Consider the following 27,285-nt stretch of genomic DNA (forward strand, 5'->3'; position numbering starts at 1 on the left):
AGACTAGGAAGGATTGTCCTTGAGGGCAGGATTCATGCCTGATCTAGCTTTAGGTTATTTGCATTAATAGTGTTCAAAAATACCTACTCAGTAGTGACTGCAAAATTGGTATGCCTTTACACCATACCAGTCATATTAAGCCAGTCTCATTTAGATCTGGAATTGATCCTCTTGTACCATTCTTGTCTCCTTACAGCTACTGGAGACTCTTGAATCTTTTTGAACAGTTATGATGGGTGGTTACACCACATAGATCCTAGGAAAAATATCACCAGGCCACTCTTAAAGTAAAAAGCCAGATATCTCAGGACCTAAAAATACAGGATTTTTCTCAAACACTAAGACTAGAAAAGCAAGCTGGAATGCCTAGAGCTTGCTTTAACATTCCTTAAACATTGTAGTTGACATATCTTATTTTTCCTGTTTTGGAAACAATCCTCAGCAGAGCCTGAGAAGAGCTGCTTCTGTTCCTGACTCAGGCCACTGTGGCCATGGCCAGAGTGTTGCAAGAGCTATCCTGCCCGGTCCGGGAGTTGTTCTGCTCCTGATGATCGATAGCGGGAGGAGCTGAGGGGGACGGAAATGTAGAGTTTAGAGCAGTTAAAACAATCAATGACTTTGGCAGGAAAGAAAAGGGTGGGGAGGAAGGATAGTACAGATCATAAATGCAAGCATCTCTTTCGTTCATGGCCTTCCACTCCCTCCCCGCCCAGGGCTTCCACACAGGATTGTCACCAAGAGCCGGTTTAGATTTGCCTTGCCTGTAAATCATGGGGCCCGGGTGCAGCAGCTGGGACTTAATGGGATTACCCTATGTTGTGACCCTGCTGAGCAGACTGACTGAGGACTGTGTCTGGATCCACTGCCGGGGACACTGAACTTGTCCTGCTCTCTTGTCAGCTGCAAAGGTTTCACATCACACGGCTTTTGTGTTGTCTTAGTGACTCCAGGAGTTCCTAGTTCAGGGCTCTTGGCTGGCCTTCTGGAGGGGAGAGCAGTGTCTCCACAGCTGTCTGCCCCTCCCCCTCCTGTCAGACTTAGCTTCCTGAGAGGAGTTGGGCAGCAGATTCAGTTGGTGGCTCTATTTGCTTATATGTGACCTTTCTGTTGCAGGGCTTCCTTTCAAGCTCTTCTCTCAGTGCATCTCTAGACCCTCATTTTAAACAAATCTCTAGTCATCTCTTCCTGGCCCAAGTGACCCTGGAGAGAGCCACCTCTCAGATCATAGCATTGAAGCCAGGGTGGACGCATGTGCTAGCCTGCCTTGTCATTTGAATTTCCGGTCTCTAAAATAGTTAATGTGTCTCCTAAACACAAAGAGAAAATATTTTTTTCCTTTTCTGAATTTGCCAGCTATACTTGGCCAAGCAGCCCATTTAATTAAGTTTAAATGCATCTCTGTCTTGCAAGCAATGGAGAAATAGAGGCAATTTGCTGGTAGTAGTGGAAGAGACCAGACACTTTCTGGGCCCTAGTGTTATCCTGGCAGTTGTAGTTCCCACTGGAGGCACATTGATTTTTATTTCCTATGCTGGGGTTTTTCCATAATGCTGTTTAGAGTTGGGGGAGAGACTAGGTTTCCGGGTCATGTTACAATGAGATCCCTCTTGGCCTATCAGCCATTTATAGGCCAATACAGACCAAGCACCTACTATGTACACATGCTCTGTACTGATGAATGACATGCTCCTTATGCCTGAGATGCACCGGAGCAGCGAGGAGAAAGTTATGTAAACTGTGGATTGCCCTGCAATGAGATAAGTGCAGGATTGTGTCTATGTGTAGCATGAATGTTTCAGATCCCACCAACCCGCGGATACAGATGAGGTCAAATTCACCAACAGAACTCGAATTTCACTATTCGGTGCCCCTCCCCAAGAACGCAGAACCCCAGCCAGTCCTGTGAGTCCTTGAGGTCTCTCTCATTTTCTTTGGCCTGGGCCCCTGTGATGTCCCTTACTTGACCTGCTTCTGGACCTTGCCCTTCTACTGCCCACGTTCTGCCTACGGATGCTCCCCAGCCAACTGGTGCCACATCTCTCCCAGACCTTCCTGAGCCACGCCACGCCACCCCGTGTTCTGAGAAGAGAGAACACTGCTGTCTATTTTGGGCCACATTTTGTCACCTGAGAACAAAGCAGCATGGCTTGTGCTTTTGTGCCTCACACCATCGTTTGAGATAACTGCTGTGGCTTCTGCTTGCTGCATTTCCTGTCACAGAACTTGGGTCTAAAGCCACAGGGCCAGGTCCAAGGACCAAAATCTACATCAAACACAATCCTCACCTCCCTGCCGACATCGTCCCATTGTATCAACTGCACAAGTCTCATCCTCTCCATGTGTCTAACACCTCCTTACAAAAATGGTGGTCAGCTCTCAGACATGCCCAGGCTGAATTCCTCTTAAGTATGTCCCTTCTTCCTGCTGTCACCATTTCATTTTGGGCCCTCATTTTTTATTTTATTTTATTTATTTATTTATTTATTTATTTTTTTCGCTAAAAGTATTACAAAGGGTATTACATAAGTGTCCTTTTTCCCCCCCCACCCTTGACAAGCCCCTGCCCTCCATTACCCCCCAGAGTCTTATGTCCATTAGTTATGGTTATATGGATGCATACAAGTCCTTCGGTTGATCTCTTACTCCCCTCCCTCCTGTCCCCCAACCCTCCCTGGAGTTTTGGGCCCTCATTAACTCCCCTGGGCAGTTGTCATAGTTTCTTAATTGGGGTCACTGCCTCTGGTCTCTGCTCCCCTTCATCCTGTACCCAGAGTTGCTTCAGTAAATGGCCATCCTTGGATGGGGTCCCGTTGGAATCTGCCTTCTGCAGAATTCCTCTTGTTAGTTACCACAAGGTTTCAGGACATCATTATAATACATTGCTACTTCTTGGCCTATTAAATATTTTTACATATATTTTTACTTTACCCATTTTCAAGCAGAATTTGAAATAGTTTCCATTAATCTTCCAAATTATTCCCAACACATTTGTATCAAGAGGAAAATGGCCATTTAGAATCAACATCTTTGTTTCACCTGGATATCTATGATGTTTGAAAGGATTAGAACATGTACTGGTGTATCATGTTTATGCATTGATGGGAACCGCTGGATAAATAGAATTGTGAGGTGCAAGAAGTCAGGGTATTAATTAGGCAGCATTGAATGAACTGCGATACAAGAAATCAAGAACCTGAGACTTCTTGAAGAGTTGGTTTTTAGAATTGACCACTACAAAAAACTATGACAATAAGAACATAAGCACTTCTTATGTGTTAAATTAACAAAATTTTATCATAATGCAGTTTTTTTCTGATTGTTTTCATTTTGAAGGGAAGAATAAACTTCTTAAAACTCTAAGTATATATTCCATCAAAGATGGGGACTCAGATATGGGGACTCAGGTGGGAGATATTGGAAGCCTAGGTCTAGAGGGGACTTTGCCTGCAGAACTGGAAAGTATTTCCCCTGAGCCAAGTCATCCACAAAACAAGAGGACAGTGATGTGGTGGAGGAAAAAGTTGCCCTCTTAGGGTCCTTGGCTGGGTCTGAAAATTAAACTGATGAAGAGAAATTAAGAGGAAAAAAGCTTACATATTTATTTATGTAATTTTATGTGATGTGGAGCCTTTGTAAGGAAATGAAGACCTGAAGAAAGAGTTATATATGCGTATTGTTATGGGAAGTTGGCTGGAGAATGCACAGTAATGGAGGATGTGACAGGTGAAGGGGTATGAGGTGAGTGTAGAAAACTGGGGGAGACTTAACAAGGCCTGTGTGCTTGGATTCTTCTCAGAGTCCCTCTGTCTTGGGGATAAGGATGCTCCATTCCTTCGTGTATGGGGAGGGCACCTCTCACATGAGGGTCTAATGACCTGTTTCAGGGGAGAAGGGTGGTGGGAAAGTCACAGAGACCTTCTTGCTTCTGTAATTTTTTCAAATCCTTCAACTTTAAATATTCAATATGCCAAGGTGCCATATTTCGGGGTGGTATGTTCTGAATGGCGTCACTGAGGATATTGTTCAAAGAGAGAGAAGCCAGAATCTGGGTAAAAGAGGCGACCACCTCCATCTCCTCTATCAAACAAAGACAATGTCATCATTTGATTTTTTTTTTTAATCCTCACCCAAGGATATTTTTCCATTGATTTTTAGAGAAAGTGGAAGAGAGAGGGAAAGACAGAAAGAAATATCAATGTAAGAGAAACATTGATTGGTTGCCTCCTGCATGCACCCTGACCAAGGCTTGGGCTGGGGAGGAGACTGCAACCGAGGTACATTTCCAGGACCTTTCAGTCCACAGGCCGACACTATCCACTGAGCAAAACTGGCTAGGGCTCATTTGATTTTACAATACTTAGTTGGAAGGTAAAGTTTGATTGTAGAAAGAGATCCAAGCAGGCTGGATTAGACAAGGAAATCTCTACAAGGGAAAAGGAAATTGCCCTTATGTCTGAAGGATGGTCAGGATTTAGACAGCCCCGGGCAAGCAGGTTCCCAGTGGGAACAAGTGAGGTGGGAGTAGAAATGAGAATGATAGGTTGCTGAGACAGCGAGGTCAGGGCCTTGCTACTGAAGGAAGTATATGTTGGATGTGTTGGGACTAGAAGCCTAGACAGAGTATGGCTTTATTACAGAAGGCCAGGAAAGCCAGGAAAAGGAGCTTAGATTAATCCTACAGAAAGCTGGAAGCCGTGGAAACCATAATGAAAAAGATTTGAAGAGGAAAAGTCTGGTTTTGGGGGTGTTATAATTTGAGACATGAGGGATATGCCTAGGTGAATGTGGTCCCACTAGGAAGGACTCTGTGCAAGGATAATTTACAGAGAAAAAGTGCTGAGACTTGGAGAATTGTTGAGGGAAGAGAAAGAGAGGATGCCATCAGGGTTTGGACTAATGGAGACCAGTGTGCCCAAGCTAGGATGAGGAGGTGGTCTGGAGGTAGGCTCACATGTTTGCTTTAGTTATTCAGGAAAACGATGAGAAATCCAAATGGAACTCAACCTGGGCTGCTGCCCGAACCCCAGAGGCAGAGGTCTGCTCAGAGGTGATGACGGAATCTGTGATCATGGAAAAACCTCTTAAAGAAAGTGTAAAGAAAAAAGAGCAGAAGTCTGAGATGGGGCCAGGGACTGGATGCTGAAGAGGAAGCTATGAAGGAAATAAAATGTTTCCAGCCAATGACTCCTCCATCCTATAGGATGCCTTGCTACAGTATTTGACCTACCCACTTTGGTATTTAGTCTGGTTTTAATCTTGACAGAGGATGCCCCCTGTCAAGATTAATGTTCATATTATCAATTGCTTAAGCTGAGGCTTTAAAAAGGACCCTGTAATTAGGGTTGCCAGATTTAGCAAATAAAAATATAGGATACCCAGTTACATTTGAATTTCAGATAAACAATGAAAATTTTTTAGTATGATATGTCCCAGATACTGCATAGTGTATACTTAGATGAAAATTGTTATTGTTTACCTGAAATTCAAATGTAACTAGGTATTCTGTATTTTATCTGGCAGTTCTCCTACTCTCTAATGAATATTCTGTCTTCATCACTATGGGGGCCATGATCACTCCCTTTCTTAGCTGAGAAGCCCCTTTCCCAAGACACCAACTTATTCTATTTTTTCCTTCCCTCCCAATGGAATTCAGAATCAACAAACAATTGTTGCATTCCCACCCTGTTCCTGACAGGACACAAGGCATTTCACACATACAATATCATTGGTTTGCAACTTGTTCAGGGTATAAAGCACTTGAAAATTACGTGGTTTTGGCAGAATATCCTTCACTTGAAATAATTTCACCAGCCACCTAGACAATACAGTGGTATTTGCAGGTGTGCAGTAAAACATCGTCATAGAAAAATATACACAATGGTACCATTATGTGTAAAATCATTATGTGTTTAAGTCTTTCCACTGGCAATTGTGAGGGACAATTTATTGAGATATTTATTTTTATTCTCTCTAATGTATTTTCACTTTCTCTATCTTGAAAAACCAAACTTCTGTGAAATGAGCCCAAAGCACTATTTGCTGTTATCCAAGAGATAGTCCTACCTAGTGCCTTGTTTTAAAGACCCTTTGAGTAGGATTAAACTGGGTGCTCAGAAGAGGAAGAGGAAGGGGTTGAAGGAAATGTATGTAAAGGAGGAACTGAATTGGCTTGGTGGGTGGAGAGTGGGATTTCCATAAAACTAAGAGAAGGGGCTGACTTTGGGGTTTGCAAACACGAAAGGTCCCAGGCGCCTCTCGTGCCAAGTGCCTCCTAAGGATTGTGGCCAACTGCCTGTGGAGCAGCGTCGAGGGTTACATGGGTAGGTCGGTGGACACAGTGACTACAGGGGGCATGTCTGAATCCTTTTAGGGTAGAATGTCTAGCTAGACTTTGCCAGGTAACCAGTGACAAAGACTCTTTTCTTGACTAAACATTAGTCAGGTTCCTCTAAGCCAACTAGGCTTTGATCTTGGGCTTCAGTGTCTGTCCTCGATGGGCCTGCATGGGCCAGTTTTAACAGGAATCCTGTTAAGTCAGTTTAGAGAGACTGCCGCCATCAATATCTAGTCATCCTTGATATCTGATCAAATTCCTCATTCCTACCCTTGGTATCTGATCATCCTGGCCTGTCTTCAGCAAGAATCCTGTCAAGTCGGTTTAGCCAGAATCCTGCCTTACTCCTCATGCCTCCTCTGAGGAATTTTCCATCCACTGACCCCAGCTCCTGCTCCTTGGCTATTAATCTTACATTCGAAACTGAGCTCAATTTCTTTCTCTCTTACTGCAAAGCTCCACTGCAGAAATCTCTTGAATCAAGTCTTCCTTGTCATCTCTAACAAATGTCAGAATGATTTTTCTTGAACACCAGTACTCAACAACAGTGGGAAAGGAAGGAGTGTTGGCCATGATGGCGGCCCTTGTAGCTCAGCCTCCTGGCACCTTCCTTTCCCCTTCTCTCTCCTCCATGTCCTGGGACCATGCAGCACTCATGTTGCCACATGGGTGGGAAAGAAGACCCAATAGTGATGGAGACTGCATTTTCCACCAGCCAGGCAGATGGGGATTGGGAATAGAGTAAATTTGATTCCGAAAATTTTTAAAAAAATTTGTGTTAGTCCTGCTTCTTAGTATTGCAGATTAACATTTCTTCACAGTTTTTGTTTGTTCATTTTTTTTTAGTCAAAAGACTCACAAAGAACTAAAACTTTAAGGAAAATCTGGAGAAAAACCTAAAGTTGAGAAAATTCTATCCATGAACTTAATCCAGTCCTTTCCCACCACAGCCCCAGGTTATGAAAATGTCACCATTTAAAAATTTTTATTAGCAGTTGAACACCTCAGTCAGTTCAGTGTCATAGGAATGCAGTTAAAAAAAACTGTTATCTTGCCATGAAAGGCTGTGCGCAGGGTGCTGACATTTAAAAACCCAATGTCCAGCATAACACAATGATATTATTTATAGACCAACAAAGGTCCCAGACAAATGTGATGCATAAGGAGAAATAAAAAGAAGGAAGGGGCAAGTCATAGAAATCTGAAGCTGAATTGAGAAGGAAACACCCCCACCTCCTCCAGTAAAATCTGAGACACACTGAGCTTTTGTAGGGTTCCTGTGATTAGCAGGAAGTTGAGATGACTCACTGCGTCCTGTCACCCTTGCCCCATGCTCTCATATAGCCCCTCCAAGGGTTTTCAAGTCCTGATTTGTGTAGAAAAATTACACAACTTGTCAAAGAATGACTGTGTTCTGTTTTTCATATCCGTATTTTTAAAAAGCACAAAATGGTTGTACTTCTCAGTGTGTAAAGCTGGCTGTCTCCCCAGAATGGCTCCTGCCTGGAGGATGGTACCATGTCGGGGGGGGGGGGGGCACTGGGGAGAGTTCAAGGGCCTTCTTATGTCTCCCTGGGGAGACCTGGACAGAGAGGGGAGCCTTGGCCTCCAACTCTTGCCATGCATGTTATTGAACAGAACTATCCTCAGCTAAATAGTCAAGAGTTTTAACTTTGTTTGGCTTTTCTATCTATCAGTCTTGTTAGGTGTTGAGGCCAGAGGGAGAGAGAGAAGAGATGGGAAGAGAAAGAGAGAGAGAGAGGGAGAGAGAGAGAGAGAGAAAGAGACAGAGGGAGGATCTCCCAACATAAGAGGGATAAGATCAGCAAGAGAAATTCTTTTTTGTTTTCTTTTTTGCATTTCTCCTAATTTCTCCTAATTGCCACTTACTAGGATTATTTTTTTCTTGGATATGCCTTCATTTCACTCTCACCACAAACTATGATGATTTAAAACCTAAAGTGAGATATCCTGGCTCATCTATTTCCTTTTAATAAGATGGCCTCTGGTGATCAATAGAGGAAATGTGGGAATGTGAACAAATGTGTGGTCCTGTTTGAAAGTATTGAATTAAGCGATATGTGTTCAAGGTAGGAAGACAAGATCATTTAGAAATGACTTTTTTTTTTAAAGTCTTTGGTCATTATCACTTGCATTTAGAACACCAATTTAAAAAAAAATCAATGTAAAGTGGATTTTCCTCCCTAAATCTTTATCACTGCTTAGGTGACAGGATGCTATAGAGATTAAACTTGGAATTGGCTTTTAAAAGGAAGAAAAAAGGAAAGTAATCTGTTGCCTAAATTTATGGAAACAATCACAAAAAAACCCATTATTCTCCTGGCCTGCCACATAGGTTTGTGCAGTTTCTAATTTCTGCCCACCCTGACATTTGTCTATTAGTTAGAAACTTTCAATGATTATAAGTTCTGGTGAAATACCACAGGTGAATAAAGACTTTTGCTTAAGTTTAAGGGGTTTTCCTGGGAGATGATATATTTTGTGAGCCAACCCTTAACTACTTAGCCTATAGATCTGGTTTCTTTTGAAAACAAACTCAAAGTCTGGAACTTTCCATGCTAAGACTCCACATCAGTTTCAAGAAAGCCTAGAAGATGTAGCTGAGTGAAAGCAATACTGAGAATTAATGGTTACTGCTGTTTTTCTCACTGGGAAGGCCGAGTACGGCAAGGATAAAGTGACCTTTTTATGTAGTGGTGACGTTTCTTCATTTATCAGCCTTTTCATCAGAATGATTGTGGCCAAAGGAGGGGGAGAGAAAAAACTGTAGAAAACATTGGCAGCGTCATAACTGATGTCCAGTCATCTCAGGAGTCTTTACGTAACTTCCCACAGTCATGTCAGAGGGCATGGGAATATACGTCCACCTAACTTTTCTCTTTGGATTGTGCAAGGAAACAAATCATCTGTAGCAATTTCCAAAGAGTCTGAATTACTATCCCGGAGTATGGTCCCTGAGTATACTGTCCCCATCCTGTAGGACACAGGCTCAAAGAAAGCACCTTAGAACTCTCAGACAGCTGGACTGATGTAGAAGGGGCACTGCAAGCCTCAGGGATGAAGGCTCAGAAGGTGGGCCTGTGATTACTTCCTTCAAACATCCACCTGTGCCCACGTGTGCTAGGCCTTGCTGCACAGAAGTCCGACACCCTCTCTTTTCCTTTGGTTTTCTAATTTAAGTGTGCTAAGCAGCAGGCAGCCAAGTGAAAGAAAGACCTAGGGATTTCAGAGTGACGGTAGAAGGCTGGTGGTAAAAAGGAAGAGCTTCTCCCTTCATTCGGTTTCCTAGGTGGTTTTAACTGCGAGAGTCCCCGGAGTTTTACATCAGCCCTTGGTTCAGTCCTAAAAGAAGTTGCATCAGGCACGGCAACTTTTGCCTGCTTTGTTGGTTTTCTCTCTGGTGAATGAAGTATTAATAAATGGCTCCCCGAGGAAGTTTGTGCAACCCATACTAGAAAACAAATTGAAATGTGTAATTATGGGGATGGCGTAGATGTGATACCATGTTTACTGGTAAATATCTACTCTTCTTTCCACAATTTCAAAAGAAAATCAAGAAAACTGTGTAGCTGACATAATTTTTCATTTTCTTTCACCCATGAACTCTTTGCTTTAAAACAGCAAATAAAACCACATTATTATTATTATTATTATTATTATTTTGCTGTTTTAAAGGTAGATACTTTAGTGAGGAGATTATATCTCTCCAAGGAAACATGAAGAAATTAAGATGATAGTCAGTTGTTTGTACTGAGTAGGGAAAATTCTTATTCTGGCGACTTCCTCTGCTCCCGGTCACCCACCGCTGGCCTGTCACCTGTGAGCTGGGAATCAAGAGATGCTGGCCTTTCATGGGCACTTCTACTCTGGAACAGATACAGGCAGGAACATTGATCTAGTCTAGTTAGGGATGGTAGCCTTTATCTAGTTTACTTTTACTTGATTAAATGTGTGGGAGAGATAAAAAAAACTTGAAAGTTAAGAAACATCTAACTGTAACAAATTTTCTCTTTGCCTTTGTATTTTTCTCTCAAACACATACAATCCCTAAAAAATTTCGCTTAAAGAAAATTTCCTCTGTACATAGCTTGCAGAAGAGAAAAACACACACACACACCAAGATCTGTGTATTTTATTGATTTGTACCTGATCTTGTTCCAAAATTGTTGTTAAATGCATGCATGATTAACTATGCCACTGAGTGCTGTGTTACTCCAAGTCCTTCTTATTGTAGTTTCACTGATGACCTTGGCATAGCCAAAGATTAATGAAGATGGATCCAAGTCTTTGCTACTCAGCAAAGAGCCTCCAAGTAAAGGATAGTGGACTGAAGAGCTATCTTCAGAGCCATAGGCTGTCCTTTTCAAATAAGAGATGTGAAATGAGTCAATTGTGTGCTAGATACAGTAGGACACGAGGCTCTCCAAGGGTGCTGGACTTCCTTACATGTTGTTTATGCATGAACCTTGGGGCGCTAGAGGTGACAAGAAGAAAGGAAGGGTGGGAAGCCAATAGCATGGCCAGCACATTGAATCTGGCCAAACCCCAAGTTATTACTGGGCCTTGGTCATGGTATAAAGGGATGGGCAATTCCAGGGCTGCATCCACTCATCAGGAGCTCTGCTGGGTGGTGCTTTGAGGATGATCCTAATCCCAAATCATACCAAGGTATTCTAGTCTTGATGTCTGGTTTTCTAGCTATCCAAAAAGATGGCTGTAATCCATGACTGCAAAGGCTATGTGAATATCGGGAAAGTTTAAAGCTTGATAGTACTTTTTCCTCCTACATTGTGACTCAACCTTTCTTTATCCAAATACTTATTTCACTTTCCTTCATAATTTATCCAATTCCCCTCACAAAAATTGCCTTGGGTTGAAATAGAATAGTATTTTGGAATTTTCCTGCCTTGTCTTATATTTCTCTAACCATTTGTGCCCAAAAGATGTTTTTTTATTCTTTTAAGAGTACAGAGTGAAAAAGCAGTAACTGATCAAGAGGAAATGTCACTGAAACACTAAGATCCCCAATAGTTTGTTTTTTTTTCTTGCTAACAAATCTAAGAAGAATTTCCTCACAGAGTTACAGTAACATACATCATCAAGTATACAAGTGTCCTCAGCAGTTTCTGTTATTGGACAGCCTTGGTGATCATTTTGTTTCTTTCTTTAGAACACTTGACTCATTTAACAATCTCATTCCTGTGTCCTGTGTGCTAGAAAAAACCAGCCACCTGTTAGTAGCAGCTTGGGTGATAGGCCAGCTCCTTGCTGGCCACACTTATTTACAGCAAAGGGGACAACATTGAACTAACATGAACAAGGCCCAAGGAAGTCTCCCAGGAAGGAGCCAGTCAACAGATGGAAAAATGGTCTCCGGGTCCCATTTTCCACAGGGGCTTCCAAATAGCCGGAGGAGCTGTGCCCAGGGCATCATACACATGTGCACACATATCACCTTGCTTACCTTTTCCCTTGCCTACCCAGTGGTGACTTTTGACTATGAACTCCCCCTCCACCCCTATATTTGCAGAAAGAAGCTTAGTTTTGAGAAAACCAGGAAAAGCCCCATTACATTGGGCTTCAATTAGCCTCTTGCTTTTTCTTTATTTTCTCTGTTCTTGCCCACAAGCCACACAGCTCAGGCCTGAATTCAGGCTGGTGAATGTATTTTGCAGGAGTTTCTATATATTTAGGGTACAGCTCTTCTTTCATCATTAGTCACTTTTTTTCATTCTTATTCACTTTTTCTTTCATTTGCTTTTGTCTACATAGGGCTGTAGATAACAAGGTGGACTCAAGTACAAAGTTGCATATTCTCCCTTCTTTTCTTTTTTATTTCCCCCCAATCTTTATTGTTGAAAGTATTACATATGTCCCACCTTTTCCCCCATTGACCCCTTCTAGCCTGCTCCTGCCCCAGGCCTTCATCATGCTATTGTCTGTGTCCAAGGGTTATGCATATCCTACGTAATAAAAGCTTAATATGCTAAGTGTCTGATCATTTGTTTGACTGTTCGACCAGTCGCTATGATGCACACTGACCACCAGGGGGCAAACACTCTGACTGGTAGGTTAGCTTGCTGCTGGAGTCCTGCCAATTGGGACTGGGTAAGATGGGTTGGACACGTCCTGAAGCCCTCCTGATGGTGTGCCAGTGGGGTCCCTTGGCCTGGCTTGCACTCTCTCAGAATCCAGGGCTCCTCAAGGGGTGTCTGAGAGCCGGTTTTTGGCCCAATCCCCGCAGGCCAGGCCGAGGGACCCCATTGGTGCACGAATCCATGCACTGGGCCTCTAGTATGCATATAAGTTCTTTGGTTGATCTCTTGCCAGTCTCTTCTCTTCTTAGACTTGTGAAAGTGTGGACTAATTACTACTGAGAGAGTGATGAGTAAAAGTCTCCCACATCTTTCTTCCTGGAAAGGTATCTTTAGATTATTTTTGGAGACAGAGAATACAGGTTGTGCTTTAAATAGTGATATTTACACACATGTAACAGAGAACATATTTTGCTGACTATTTTTCACTCTATGAACAGGTGGTCTTGCTGTGCGAGCATTTCCTCAAATCTTTAAATGTTGATTACTCATGAAAATGTCTTTATTGTAAGCAGAGTGACAGCACTCATAAAGATGGATGGCATGAGATAACTGAGATGTTCTGGGATGAAAGTAGTTGGTGTGCCTGGAGCTTGGGGGAGGAGAGAGAAGGCTCACAAATGGTTTTGATGTGAAGAGCTTAAAGCCATGCAAAGCAGTTTGGGCTTTCTCTTAAAGGCTAAAGGGGAACTCCTGAAAGATTTTAAGCAGGGACTAGATTCACATTTAAGAAAGATAATTACACCATAGATACAGACAATAGTGTGGTGAAGGCCTGGGGTTGGGGGTGGGGTGTTCAGTGGAGGGGGTCAATGGGGAAAAAGGGAGACATCTGTAATACTTTCAACAATAAAAATAAATTTAAAAAAGAAAGATAGTATAGCAGCAGTGTGAAGAATGGCTGCGAGGGGCACAGGTGGTGGGCAAGAAGTCTAATTAGGAGGCTGTTGAAGTCATCCACAGGAAGAATGGTAAAGTTCTGAATGAAATATGTAGTAGAGTATATATAGAATGGGGTGGTACTGGTTTCTATCTTGCCTTAATAATAGCCATTCTACCCTTTCACTTTATGGCTAATGAGATATAAGCCAAATAAAGTACCTTAATTGCCTCTTCCCTCTTTTTCATTATTTAGGCCTGGAACTTGGAAACAGCCATCAAGTATCCATGATGTGTTCTTAAGGATGGGAGCCTGTGAAAAGCGTGAGCAAAAGAACAGGAGTCTAGGGGGCTGATAACATGGTGGACCCAATGGACCAGCCTTAGATGGTCTAGCTCTGAACCTCATGCTATATGAGGGGGGCAAAAATCTTTCCTTGTTTTAGCCACTGTGATTTCCACCCATTTCCACCCAGCAGCCCAAAACAATTCCTAACTGAGACTAATGTTGACCAACTGGGTATAGGGGGTGAGGAGGAAGATTTGAGGAAGGGCTCTGATTTATTGCTTGACCGATGGGAGAGATAATGGGCTATTGCAAAGGCAAAGAATGGAAGGGGAATTTAGGAACCAGTGTGCAATTCATTTTGTGCATATTGAGTTTGAGGAATCTCGACAATCAGGAAATAATGGGATATGGATAGAGGTATACATCTGGAAATCACCTGTCAGGAAACAGTTGAAGTCATGGAGTGTTTTTGGTTACTCAGGGAAAGCATCAGAAGAAAGGATCAAGGACAGAACCCAAAGAGCCTGGCCCATGATATTGATGTGCTCATGAGCAGGGCAGGGAAAGAGCATCTAGAAAGTTAGGGAGAAGAGCAGGAGAGAGTGGTATGAAATCAAGAACATTCAGAGGATAGAGTGGTTTTAATGCCCAGTGAGAAAGTCCTTAGAAAACAGAAGAGAAGATTCAAAAGACAAAAGGTCAGAGGATTACTTCCTTCTAGAAAAAGGCTATTCTCAGAATAATCTTCCCATAAAAGGTGGCTACAGGTACAATTTGTGTCCTGATACCACTGTACCTGTAATTCCTTTGGAGTCTTGCGATACTCTATGATTTATTTCATTTTTTAGAAAACCATTCCCTCTTCCACCAGTTGATCACACTCCCCAAATGTGTCAAACAATATATTTTATTACCAAAGTGACCCCAACTTATTAAATATTCATTTTAAGCTATTTCATTATAAAGAATTTTGGGGATCCCCTGTAGCACATGGAGGTGCAACAACTGAGATTGGATTCTGTACTCTGTTAATTAAGCACATTAAAGAGTCTCTATGAAGGGCTCTGCTATAAGAGGAAAAGTGGTTTTTAAAGAAGGGTAATAAAGAAAAGAGAGGCAGAGGACTAGAATGCTTTGGTTTGCCTGTGTGCTTATGGCAGTGGCACCAACAGAATACTTGCTGTCCACCGGCGGGATCCAGGCTCTCACGGACTCTGTCTTCTGCTGGATGCTGAGCTGAGCTATTATGGGCTAGATCTGTCTTTTGTCTCTGAAGTCAATTAGTGTGGATATTTAGGGTTGTTTTCTTAAACTTTTAATTTATTTTCTTAAACTAAGAAGTGAGGAGTATGTCTTCTGGGGAATGTCCTCAGATTGCATCAGCCAGGAGCTCCAAGGAGTAGCTTTCTCCTTGGTCCCTGTCTCTCAAGGATGCTCTGAGACCTGTCCTAGCTCTGGGCAGCTTCCTGCTGAGAATGATTAAAATAATTGTTTTCACATTTAAAGGGCAGTTGAGTGGGAAGCTGTGAGGTGAACTCATGGCTTTTAGCTCTCTAATAGTCAGTGTCCTCTCTGGGGAATAAGTAATTGTCCTCATCTGTAATATTTTAATTGGGAGGAAATCTTACCTGATATCCTGAGAAGGACCTCAGACACCACTTTGATAAGGAGTGCTCTGTCATGTCGGAGTCAGGGCTGTTCCTTGGTCCATTAGTCAGCTCCGGGAGAATCTGCAGTAACAGGGTGTTGCAGACTACTCTGAACATTTACTGGAACTCTCAGTGTAAAATTTCTCTTTGAAATGTCACACAGTGACACTTAAAGATATGACACCTGCTCATAAGTTGCTTAAATTCTCGGGGAAGACATTGTAATTTGAACTCATCACTTTTGACTGAATAACTATGAGGATATGCATATAGAACACATAACGTATCACACATATAGAGATGCCATAAAACTTTGCTTATCTGGTGGCCACTTTCTCATCCTCAGCCAGCTATCAAAAAAAAAAAAAAAAAAGCTGAGGTCTCTGAGAAGGCACATTCATGTTAAAAAAAAAAAAAAAAAAAAAGGTATGATTCTACCATGCACTTCACTTGTATTGGTCCAAATTCATTTCCCTTTATTTTGGATATATTCTAGATAGCTTTTCCAGAACAGGCCAGATGAGAGTTAAGATGGGCTGTCACAGGCAATGACTATAGATCACCTATAAGGAGAAGTGATTTCCTAGATCTTGGCATTAAAGTAGTGGCTCTCAATCTTGTCTGACACACATTAGCATCACCTGGGCATCTTTTAATAATTTCTAAACCCAGGCCACAGCCAAGATAGATTAAATCACAATATTCAGAGATGAGGCACAAGTATCAGAAGTTTGGGGAGTTACTTGGGTGATTTTAATGTGCTGACAAGGTTGGGAGTCACTACATTGAAGATTAAGAAAGAACAACTGATATTTAATTGCATGGTATTCTGAGACCATTTTGTGTAGAGGTAATTGCCTTTCACATTTCTATACATAGCCTGTGTCTTCCTTGGGATGCATGAAGGTGAGACAATATCCTGAACAGGTAGCAGGAATATGCTTTCCTTTCTTAGTCATTGGTGATCCTGGGAGGCATCTCTGTATTACCAATACAACACACATGAAAGGTTCCTTTTCTGTCTTGAAGGATCCCCTGAAAATGGAAAAGATAGAAACCAGTGGGACATGCTATAATCTTCTCCACTTGGGTGATAGTCTTCAGAGAGGTGTTTTTTTTTTTTTTTTTTTTTTTTGTGTGTGTGTGTGTGTGTGTGTGTGTGTGTGTGTTCTGTCAATGACTGGCAGGAAAACAGACACCATCACTAGTCAGAGGGTACCTCACATGGACCTCTCACTCCCCATCCCTATTGATATTGCTTTTCACTTTTCTCCACTTCACTCTTTTATTTCTCCTTGTTTTAGTATCCAGAAGCTCTGGCTGTCATACCCCACTCCCTGGGACTTGGAATTCCTCTCTAAAGACAAGGAGGCATCTGTCTCTTAATTCATTCTGAAGTCCTACCAATGTTATAGCCTCAGACATTGGGTTAGTGTCCACCACCTTTCTCCTCTTTCAGGCTTTTGCTGTCACAGAGGATGGGATGGGCTCTGCTCCCATGCACGGGGGCAAAAGCGGGGAGAGGGGTGGGGCAAACAGTGAGGGCCCAGGATTTATCTTCTGGTTGTAGGGCTGTGTGGGGAGGATGGAGGAGGCAAATGGGTAAGGAGAAGTCCCAGTTTACCCTGCTGCAAATACATTGTTCAACAAAAAATATTTACTAGAAAAATGTCTATATTATAATGTGAATTTCTAAGGCAGCAAACTGTGAACTTTTATGATCAACATATTACATTTTTATTAAGACAAAATCCCTAAAAATTATTTGGATAAAAGCCCAGAAAGAGATACACAAATATGTTAGTGGTGCTTGCTTTTTGGATAGTATGACCATGGGTGATTAGAAATTTTTTTCAACTTTTCACAAGAAACATATTTTTTTCTAATTAAAAAAGAAAAACTATTCTTTTATAACAGGATGTACAAAATGATGTACCCAAGTAAACACAAATGTTTCAGATTTTGTTCATTCCTCTCTGTTTAAGAAGGCAGGAAGAGGGTAATCTACTTTAGTAAGATCTATCAGTGGGAGTAGGTAAGATGTAAATTTTTCATCCCCTGAAGAAGGCCCAGGCTTGTTGCTTGGCCTATGGAATGAGTGCTTTCTCATTGTTTACTTTCGCTAATTAAAATCTCTGTCATGTAGCAGAGTGGTTGGCACATAACAAGTAAGTGCTCAATAAATATTGGTCTATTGAATGAAGTAAATAAAATGTTGATTCTGGGAGGGGGAATAAGAGAGCAACCAAAGTACTTGTATGCATGCATATAAGCATAACCAAAGGATACAGACAGTAGGGGTTCGGAGAGAGGCCTGGGAGAGGTCAATGAGGGAAAAAGGAGACCTATAAAATACTTTTAACAATAAAAATTTAAATTATTTAAATTGAAACAACAAACAAACAAAAACCTGATACATGAGGAAAAAAACACTAAAAATAAATAAATAAAATGTTGATTCTTAGAGGTAGAGCTTTGGTTTTCGAAAAATCTGCTTATTATCGTAAATAATTATGACAAATAATATGATTTCTGTAAAAAAAAAAAAAAGTGGACGGGACTGGGCAGGGGAGGGGGACACAGACCAAGTCTATAGTCAAAGGACAGTAGGTGTGAGTCATATGTTGAATTCATACCAAGCAAATGAAGGGAAGCTTCATGGACTGGGTAAGACTTAAGCATGATTTTGAAGAAATCAATAGAAATTTTATAGAAAGAAAGGGATGTTCCAGTCACGTGATTTAGCTGTGCCCAGCTCTGATGACTAAAGGAAAGTGATCATAGAGGGTGGTGACCAGGTTGCTGACTGGAGCAGATGGTGTGGGCAGGAGGAATCCTGGCAGGATCAGTGTTAGACAGGTCGGGCTTCGCTGGTGAGAAACCCATAAACAAGGATATTAGAGTTCCTTCTGTTTGTAAACACAGAGCTTTTGCAAGGTTTTGTGGGAAGTGTTCCTAAAGAGCTACCCTGCTCTCCTGTCGCTCATTCTCTGGCAAACAAGCAGAAGCTTTTTCCGGAGAGCTCTGCAGAAGGTCGTGGGCCAGCGTCCTCATCCTTCCCTCCTTCGCCCAGTGTTTCGGGCAGCCTTCCAAAAGGGAATGGGAAAAGACAAGCATGGATAAGGAAACCGCCACCCTCTAAGCATGCTGTGTGGCCTTGCGCAACTAGCAGGAGGCAGAATTTGATCCCCTCCCTGATTTGTTGAAGGGTTTTTCCTCCTTCTTATCTCTCAAACCCCCTCACTGCCCATGGAAATGACCTCTTTTCTGTTCCAGATCCCATCTCATTTCTCTGCACCATCCTGTTTCTCTCATCTGCCTCATTGCTTTCATAACACACTGCTGTTATAGTATCCCCATAGCTTCCCCTATGGCCCTTCCCAAGAGCTGCCAAGTCTGTCTACACCCTGACTTCTTTCCTGAGCTCAGACTTTTATTCCGAGGCACCTGCTGGACACGTCATTACCAGGTGTCTTTCAGGCAACTCCAACACAGCATCCACAGCTGACCTCATTTTCTTATGCCTCAGAACTGCTCTTCTCTCGCTCCCAGTATCAGTTATACCCCCACCATTCAAACAGAGCATACCTACTTGCCCTGGACTTCCTCTCACTCATTTCCCATGTGCAGTCAATGACCATGTCTTAATCATTCTACCTATGAAATGTCTGCTAAATCTCTTTACTTTTCTTTATCATAATTGTGCTAATTTTGTCCCTTAAGCTCTTTCTTTTGGACCAGTTTGTTAACTCTCTCCAATCCATCTTCCTCATTTGTGGTCAGAGTGATCATTCTGAAGTAAATAGAATCATGTCAGTTTTCCTTGCCCAAGGATCAAGCACAAGCTCCTGAGTGGGGCTTACATAGACTTCTCAATCTGGCCCAGATACCTTCCCAGCCTCACCTTACATCACCTGTGCACCTCCCTCCCCCTTTACACAGGTCTCCATCCACACAGAAACATTTTTCATGACACAAGCACAACCTGATTTCATTCTCTACTTTTATAGGTGCTATCTTTTCTGATACGGCCTTCCCTCTTGCCCCTCCCACAAACCCCTTATGCAAAATAACATTATGTACAAGGCTGTTCCCTGCCCAACTCACTCTTCCTAGCTCAAGGCACCTTCTCAATAAAGCCTGTCTGTTCCATTTCCCACATTTCAATGAGAGTTTGTGTAAAATAATTTATGTGTTATCTTTTTTATACAATATCAATTCCGTAGAAGGTGGTATCTGAATTTTATTTGTCTTCATAGTCCCTGATCCTAGCACAGAGCCTGGAACAAGGTAAATCCTCAATCAATATTTGTTGAATAAGGTAATACATACATTCTTCACTCTTCTCACATGTAAAACGTCTTTTCCCCAGAAATCTCTAATTTTCTTGATAACTTCATCCCTGAAGGTTAAACAATTATGGGAGAATTCTTACCCTCCTTTCTTACATTTGTATAGAGAGGTGAGAACTTCCTTGTCTCAGGAGGTAAAGATATAGGGAGGGATGATTCTGTGACTACATGTAACACATGTGGTGGTCTGGTTGAGTGGACCACATGGCTCAGGCCTTCTGCAAGCTCCGGTGGGCTCGGCTGTCCTCAGGAAACCCATGCTCCTCCAAGGTTCTATAATAAGTGGTTATTCCTGCAGAGACGCCTGCCCTTGTGCAGGCCTGTCTGTGACTGGGTGTGTGGATTTAATTGTGGCTTTTTGCGGTGGGGAAGTGTGTGTGTGTGTGTGTGTGGGGGGGGGGTGTTTCAGGGCAGATATGAGAAAACCCATCTGTTTCCTGGTCTAAGCTTTAGATTCCAATCAGCTTTATCAGATATACAAAGCAGATACTTTCATCTCCATCTGCCTGACTCCTATAGCTGTCTCCTGATTGGTCTCAACTTGAAGCTGGTGGGGTGGGAACTGGGAGAAAATTGGGACAAGAATATTGTTTAGTTGCTCCTTCCAAATCCCTATAATTCTTCTACTATTCTACAATGACGATATCAGGAGTCACTCAAATTCCAGCCATCCGGAGGAATCTTGAGCTAGGAAGAGTGATTTTGGAGAGAGGTTCTGCTTTATGGCAAAGGGGTGACTACGATAGAGCCCTGCATGTGGGAAATGCCTTGTGCTATTTAAATGAATGAATAAACGGGTTTGTAGGCAGCAAGTTGTAATTTAAACTGGAGTAACCTAAGGCAAGAGAAGAAATGGATTTTCCATTTTCATCTATCAAATGGGCAAGGACCAGAAAGTTTAATAATCCACTGTATTGGAGAGGGTGAGAGAAAATAAACAATCTTATACATTGCTGATAGGCATGTACTTTGTTAAAAATAATCTATGTAGGGCAATTTGGGAATATCTATTAAAAATACATATGCACATGGCTTTTGACCTTGCAATTCTATTTCTGGGAATGTGTCTTATGGATATACTAACATGTAAAATGCCATTATGTACAAGGGTATTCATTGTCACATCACTTACAATAACACATATTTAGAAATATTCTAATGTCCAGCAGGTAGGGAATCTGTTAAATAAATGATGGTACATACCAGTGGATTATTTTTAGCTGGAAAGAAAAACGAGGACACTCCTTATATACCAATACAGAATGACTTCCAAGGTGGTTTATAATATTGATAAATAAAAACAAAGTGCACATATACCTAATATTAAAAAAAAGAGCACAAGAAAATGTACTTGTTTGTAATGTTTTTATCTGAAAATATATATACAATAGAAGTTGATATCATTGTTTGCCTCTGGGAAGGGAAACCAGATGGCCAGGGGAACAAGGTTAGGAGGCAGACTTTGCTTTATATCATTTGTACCTTTTGAATTTTAAACAATGTGAACACAATTAAGTTAAGAGATACATACACATATACACTCCGATTTTGATTTTTAATTGAAAGGAAATACTTCTATGCATTGAGAAGAAAAACTGGCATTAGTTTCCTTAGACAACTACTTCAGGAGGATAGTTGAGGAAGCTCGAATTAATGCCAGCTAAAGGGGTAATAATTGATTAGTAGAGCACAGTGGTTAGTGTGTAGGCTCTGAGGTCAAACTACTTAGATACGAACTCAAGCTCTGGTGCTTTCTGTGTGACTGTGGGCAAGTTATCTCTTTAAGCTTCAGTTTTTTTTTTTTTCAAATAAGGAATAATAATAGTATCCAACTCACAAGATTGCTGTGAGGATCAAATGAAAGATTGTGTGTACAGCCTGCACAAAAGTGGGTTCCCATGTGATTCTGTCTTAGCTTAGAATCACACTCAAAAAAACAACAACAATTCAACAGAGAAACTCAATCAAAAGCAATTCGAGTGTTATTTTAAGAAAATTACAAGAGGATAGTATATGCATAGTAAATATCGAAACTTTATAAACATTGTCTGCCTTCAATGTTCCCACTTTCAACAGAGAGTAGCTGTGCTTGCAATCTTTCTTTATTCCACTCCCAACTGCCAACTAAAACTTCACATGCTCTCTCTGCCATGCTTTCTTGGAGCTATTCTTTTTTTCTGACAGCCATTTTCTCCATTTCTAATATAAATCTCCTTGCCTCTCAGGCTTCTAGTATTTTCCCTCAATCCATAGATTAAGGCTCACGAACTGAGGATATGGGGAAATGCCAAGTGGATCAAGTCAGAATTTTACTGGTGGAAGTGGGCTGGTCAGATGTAGGAAGGGATGGAAAAAAGGCTTTAAAATATTCTTATAATAATAATTTTAAGCTCCTGTTACACATGTAAGGAATTTATAACATAGCCTGGCATATTATAAGCACTCAATAAATTTTGTCTATTAATATTTTTCGTAATAATCACTTTCCCATAGCCTGATAGTAATAACAACACTACCATTTACTGAGAGTCTACTATGTGTCAAGTACTGTTCTCGCATTTTACTTGCATTAACTCTTCCTATAAGCTTTGCAACAACACTGTGAACATAGGTCTTTTACAACCTTTATTTTACAGATGAGGAGACAGATGTAGAGAAGTTTAGTTACTTGGTTGGAGTGGCAAAAGTAGTAAGAGAGGGAGTCAGGACATGAAGCCAAGCAGTCTGACTAGTTCCCACATTAACCACCAGGTAGTATTGCTTCCAAGTCAGGGTTTCTGTTTTAATATAGTTAGCAGGAACCCAGTCAATCAGATCCATCTATACTGGAAGTTTTCCAAGGGGTTTCTTCTTCTAGTTTCCATAGCCCTTCGTGGTCCCAAGTGAGATATGCACAAATAGTAAGGGGAATGGACACTTTCATATTCCTGGGAAGATAATGGCTGTTATTGTTGTTGCCTTAGTTCTTTGGATGCCAATAGTTTCTGACTCTGGACCCAAGAAAGGTCGGTGCCAGTGAATTCTTATTGAATGCACTAGAGGGCTGATGCACGAAATTCGTGCAAGAGTAAGCCTTTGCAGCAGTGGCGGCTGTCTCAATCCCTTCCTCACAGCCTCAGAGGCTGCCTTAATCCTGCAGCTGCAGCCCCAGCTTCGTCAGGAAGGTCATCCAGAAGGACTCCAGATGGTCATTTGGTTGATTTGCATATAATGCTTTCATTATTATAGATTTGATGACTCTCTCCATTGCCTCCCTAGTTGTCCATCTACTAAGAAAATAATGCCAGTGCTAACCAGATCAATAAACGTTTATAACACTAATCAGCTTATTCTATACTAGAATATTTGTTTCACAGTTGCTAGTGCTGCAGGAACTGTATTCTCAACATATCAAAGTATTTTTGTTCTTTGCTATCAGGTTGTCCTGGCACTAAATCTGTCAAATCAAGGGAAGTGGGGAGACCACCCAGAATAAAGAATCTTGGCTTAGCTTTGGGCTTCATGCTAGATTTGTTATGTGAAAAGTGAGAGAGTCTTCAAATTCATGCTTTGCTGAGAGAGAAGACTGTTTCCCCAATTCCCCAAAGCTTCCATCTGTATATGAAGAGTAACCCTGGGAGGCCTGGGATAGAGTGTTACTATTTTGAGTCATGAGGTAAAGGAGAGAGAACATGACATAAGGAGAGTTCCCATAGAGCTGAAAATAAAAGATCCTTCTAGATCAGGGAGGTAGGGCTAAGGAGAAAGGGAGAGAAAGGGAAAAACAGATAGGTTCTAGTTCTTTCTTCAGAGTTCAGACCTCTTGGTGAAGGGAGGAATGTGTGAGGTGAAGAAGTGGTAGGTAGTAAATACATCCCGGGGAGTATACATAGAGGGGCCTGGATTCCCACTCCACACTCAGGACTCGAGAGGAGGTCACCTCCTGTGGTGCCCCAAGCTGAGGGGGCCAGCTCCATGAGAAGGAAAGGGCACATGGTGCTCTGCCCTCATGCTGCTGCCACCAGGTGTTTCGGTGGGAGCTGTGGACAATAGCCGAGGGACTGGCTCAGTGAGCTTGCTGGCCGAGGGGAAGGTGAAGGAGAGGCTATAACCGTCATTGCTAGAGTTGAGGATCAAAAGGGATTTGTAGCCAGATGATGGGGCACTTGTGAGGCCAGTGAGAACTGGGGGAGAGCCTTGTCAGAAGAAGCTGGGAGGCTGAGGTTCTTGGGAGCAACGACTGTATGTGGTCCCCTCCAGAACAGATGTTGAGTCACTGGCCTTGGGCGCTTCAGCAACCACAGCAGCCATGGCAGAGGCCCACACCTTGACTCAGGCAGGAGAAGCTGCAACCAGAGGAGAGTGTGATCCAGGCCTTTCTTCCATTGCCAGGAGGACACTGTGCTGCCCTCCACACCTGGAATGTGCGAGTCCTTGAGAAAGGGAGCAATTACTGAACATGGTTTAGTGTAAGCCAATAAGACCATTTGAAGCCACAGGAAACTGGGTTCTTACTGCATCTTCCCAGCTCCCACCATAATAGTTGGAATAAGAATATCTGAGCAAGTTATACAAAAATGCAGTGTGTGTGTGTGTGTGTGTGTGTGTGTGTGCGCGCGCGTGCACATATATGTATATGTTGACCTCAGGTGATGCTAGGAGAAAATAAATGTTATGAGCTGAATTGTGCCCTCCCCAACCCCAATTTATATGTTGAATCCTCCTGTCAGAATGTGACCTTGTTTGGAGATAGGGTCTTTAAAGAGATAGTTAAAATAAAATGAAGTCATGTAGGTGAGCCCTAATCCAATGGACACAGACACACACAACAATGCATGACTATGTGAGGATACCAGGAGAAGATGGACATCTGCAGGCCAAGGAGAGAGTAGAAACTAACCTTGCCCACACTATGATCTTGGACTTCCAGCGTCTAGAGCTGGAAAGAAATGTGAGAAAATAGAATTTCTGTTGTTTAAGCCACCTAGTCAGTGGCATTTGGTTTTGGCAGCCCTAGCAGTCTAATACAGCAAGCAAACTTTATCTGGATTATTAAACATTAGATGAAGCCAACAGTTGCAGAGATCCAGAAATAAGTTACTGGTGTACTAGAGTTCAGAAACAAATGAAGCAACATAGCATGGTGGAGAGGCCTGGGTACTGAATAATAGTATGTTTAGGGATCAGAGATAGCTCAAGTACATACTGCCTGATTAACTGAGTGAACTTGGAATTTCCGCCCCCCTGAGTTCCCAACCAATATAGGGCCAGGAGGCAATATAAAACAGTCCTCTCTTTCACCAGTTTTCCTCCTACGTTTGAAGAGTAATAATATTTTATGCAGGAAAAAACAGAGTGATGCTGATTTCATATGTGGTGCTGTGACCCTATCAGGAGAGGAGGTGGTGACTGGTACTGATGTTTGGTTGGGGAGAGTGGATAGAATGATGGTGGAGAAAGACCAAAATAACAGCTCCTGCTCACTCCCCAGTGAAAAAGAAATGATGAAATATTTGTGGCTAGGACCATTTCTTCCAGCTCCTGGGAAGTCATTTTCTCCCAAATACCCTTACAGTCAGTCTTGGTTTTATCTGTTCCTAAGATGCCAGTTGCTCTGTTCTCTTAGCACTGTGACAGACACTACTAGACTAAAAACACAATGTGATTTATGATGTCCATAAATCACAGAGCCAAACATTATGATTAAATCTCGTACTTGCAGCTAAGAAGTCAAGAGGGCCTCGTAATCATTTAAAATGTAAGACCGTGGTTCATGTGTCAAAAAATGCATGATTTTGCACAGCCCGAGGTCAATGTGAATGCATTGGTAAGACTGCACACTGTGCCCACGTATCACCCAGCTAGGCCCCGCCTGGGCTCTGTGCTTCTGGTATATGAGGAGGCTCAGAGAATGTTCCTGTCACCTTAACATTTTTCTCCATGGCTCCCCCTCAAGTCGGGAACCATATGGGTAAAGCAAGCATTGTTGTTGTACGGTGAATGTGGACTTGGATCAGTTACCCAACAAGAGGTCATTCTTACTTTGTCACAGAAGAAATGACATCTCAAGGCACCATTAATTAAAACTTCATCTGTTTTGTGATAATCCCCTTCTTCTGCCTTTTCTTCCCATCCCTGTCATATCAGCAATTAAACTATGCTACAGTGGTGATGCTGCCACTAGTTAATTTCTCCTCACATTGATGGAGACCTTTGGCCAGTGGAGCGTATTAAAAATGAAAAGACCTGAACGCTAGCCTTCCATCTGTCCCTGATGCGCCCGCGTTTCCTTCAGTCGCATTTTCTTTTCACTCTTCACTGGAAGGTGGTGTTGCTGACAGGCTCATAAACTACATCTTTTCTCTTTAAATAAATAGAGCATGAGATTTTTTTTTTTTTTGTAATAAAATCTCAATTTGATTCCTGAGGGTTATGCTGTATTCTGCTCCCATTTGTAATCTGTGTGAATGGAGAGGCACGAGCACAAAGACATTGTGTTAGATGCATTTTGAGGAGGGGACCAGGATCACATCCACAACTTACTTTTCCCCTGCAGGGATGAGGTAAACCTGACACATCTTTATCCAGCAGAGCTGAGCTATGTGGGTGCTGATCCAGACCACCATAACACACAAAAACAAGAGTGAGAGGAGCTAAAAGGGTCCCTTCCTCTGTAGGGTAATAAGCCCTGACCCTGGAAATCTGTCTTTGAAATACGGTGTTCAATAATTTTGGGTTGTCTGATACAGACCATGTGAACAATAAAGATTCAGAGAGAGGCAAAAGCTCCTGGAACACAAATTAGCCAGGGAGACTCAGGGAGAGAAACAATGACCTTGGTAACCAAGAGATAAAACCCATTCACCTAGATTCATTTATGAGAGTGAATATTCTGAGCTGTTTTCTCTCCCTGTAAGTTTGAACTATCTGGTATGGTTCATATTTCCTTAGGGATTAGTACATTTTTTGGCAGCAAGATATTATCTAATCTCTTATGTAAGCGACACAATTTAATTACCAGTTCTGAAGGAAGCATCAAAATGTTTTATGTCTAATGAGTATATTTCCCCCCACATGCAAATGTCTTTTTTTGATTCAAATAATGTTGAATCAACTGTTCAAATAAATGAACCTTTATTGGTTAATTCTCATTTAGTTTCCTTATGGGTAGAAGAAGAGCAAGTAACATGATTCCCATTTTATGGATGGAGCTGAGACTTAGAAAAAAATTGCTGAACTAAGAAGAAGAAAAATTTGTTTTCTGAAGGCAAGAAAACCCAGGATAGCATGATTAATACTGAGACATAAAACTTGTTCCCCCCTTAATTGTAATTAATGTGTTCTTTATAGAAAAATTGGACAATTCACACATGTTTAAAGAAGAAAATAAGAAACATCTATAATTTCACAATCCATATCTCTGTATTATTATATAGTGGATTTCCTTCATTTATACATACAAATATGAGAGTATCATAAATACTTCTTTAAAATTGAATTGTGTTAAATATGCAATTTTGTATTACACTCTTCTTAGTTACCATTATGTAATAAGTAAAATGGTAGAAACTTTTAGTGCTGCCTGCACCTGACTCACCTCTCCTCCTGGGCACATAGGAGGATTACATTTTTTCACTCATCTTGCAGGTAGTTGGAGCTATGACTAAGGTGTGTCATTTCTGGACTG

The 27,285-nt window shown here is 41.8% G+C and overlaps 1 pseudogene; it reads left to right on the forward strand.

Annotated features, from left to right (window-relative positions):
• The first annotated feature begins 1,786 nt into the window (after positions 1-1,786).
• LOC139002467 (histone PARylation factor 1 pseudogene) overlaps positions 1,787-27,285 on the forward strand; it is a 96,703-nt pseudogene continuing 71,204 nt past the window's right edge.

This window comes from Myotis yumanensis, unplaced genomic scaffold, assembly GCF_028538775.1.
Source record: "Myotis yumanensis isolate MYYU_CA2020_CCGP unplaced genomic scaffold, mMyoYum1.0.hap1 SCAF_2, whole genome shotgun sequence".
Classification (NCBI taxonomy): Eukaryota; Metazoa; Chordata; class Mammalia; order Chiroptera; family Vespertilionidae; genus Myotis; species Myotis yumanensis.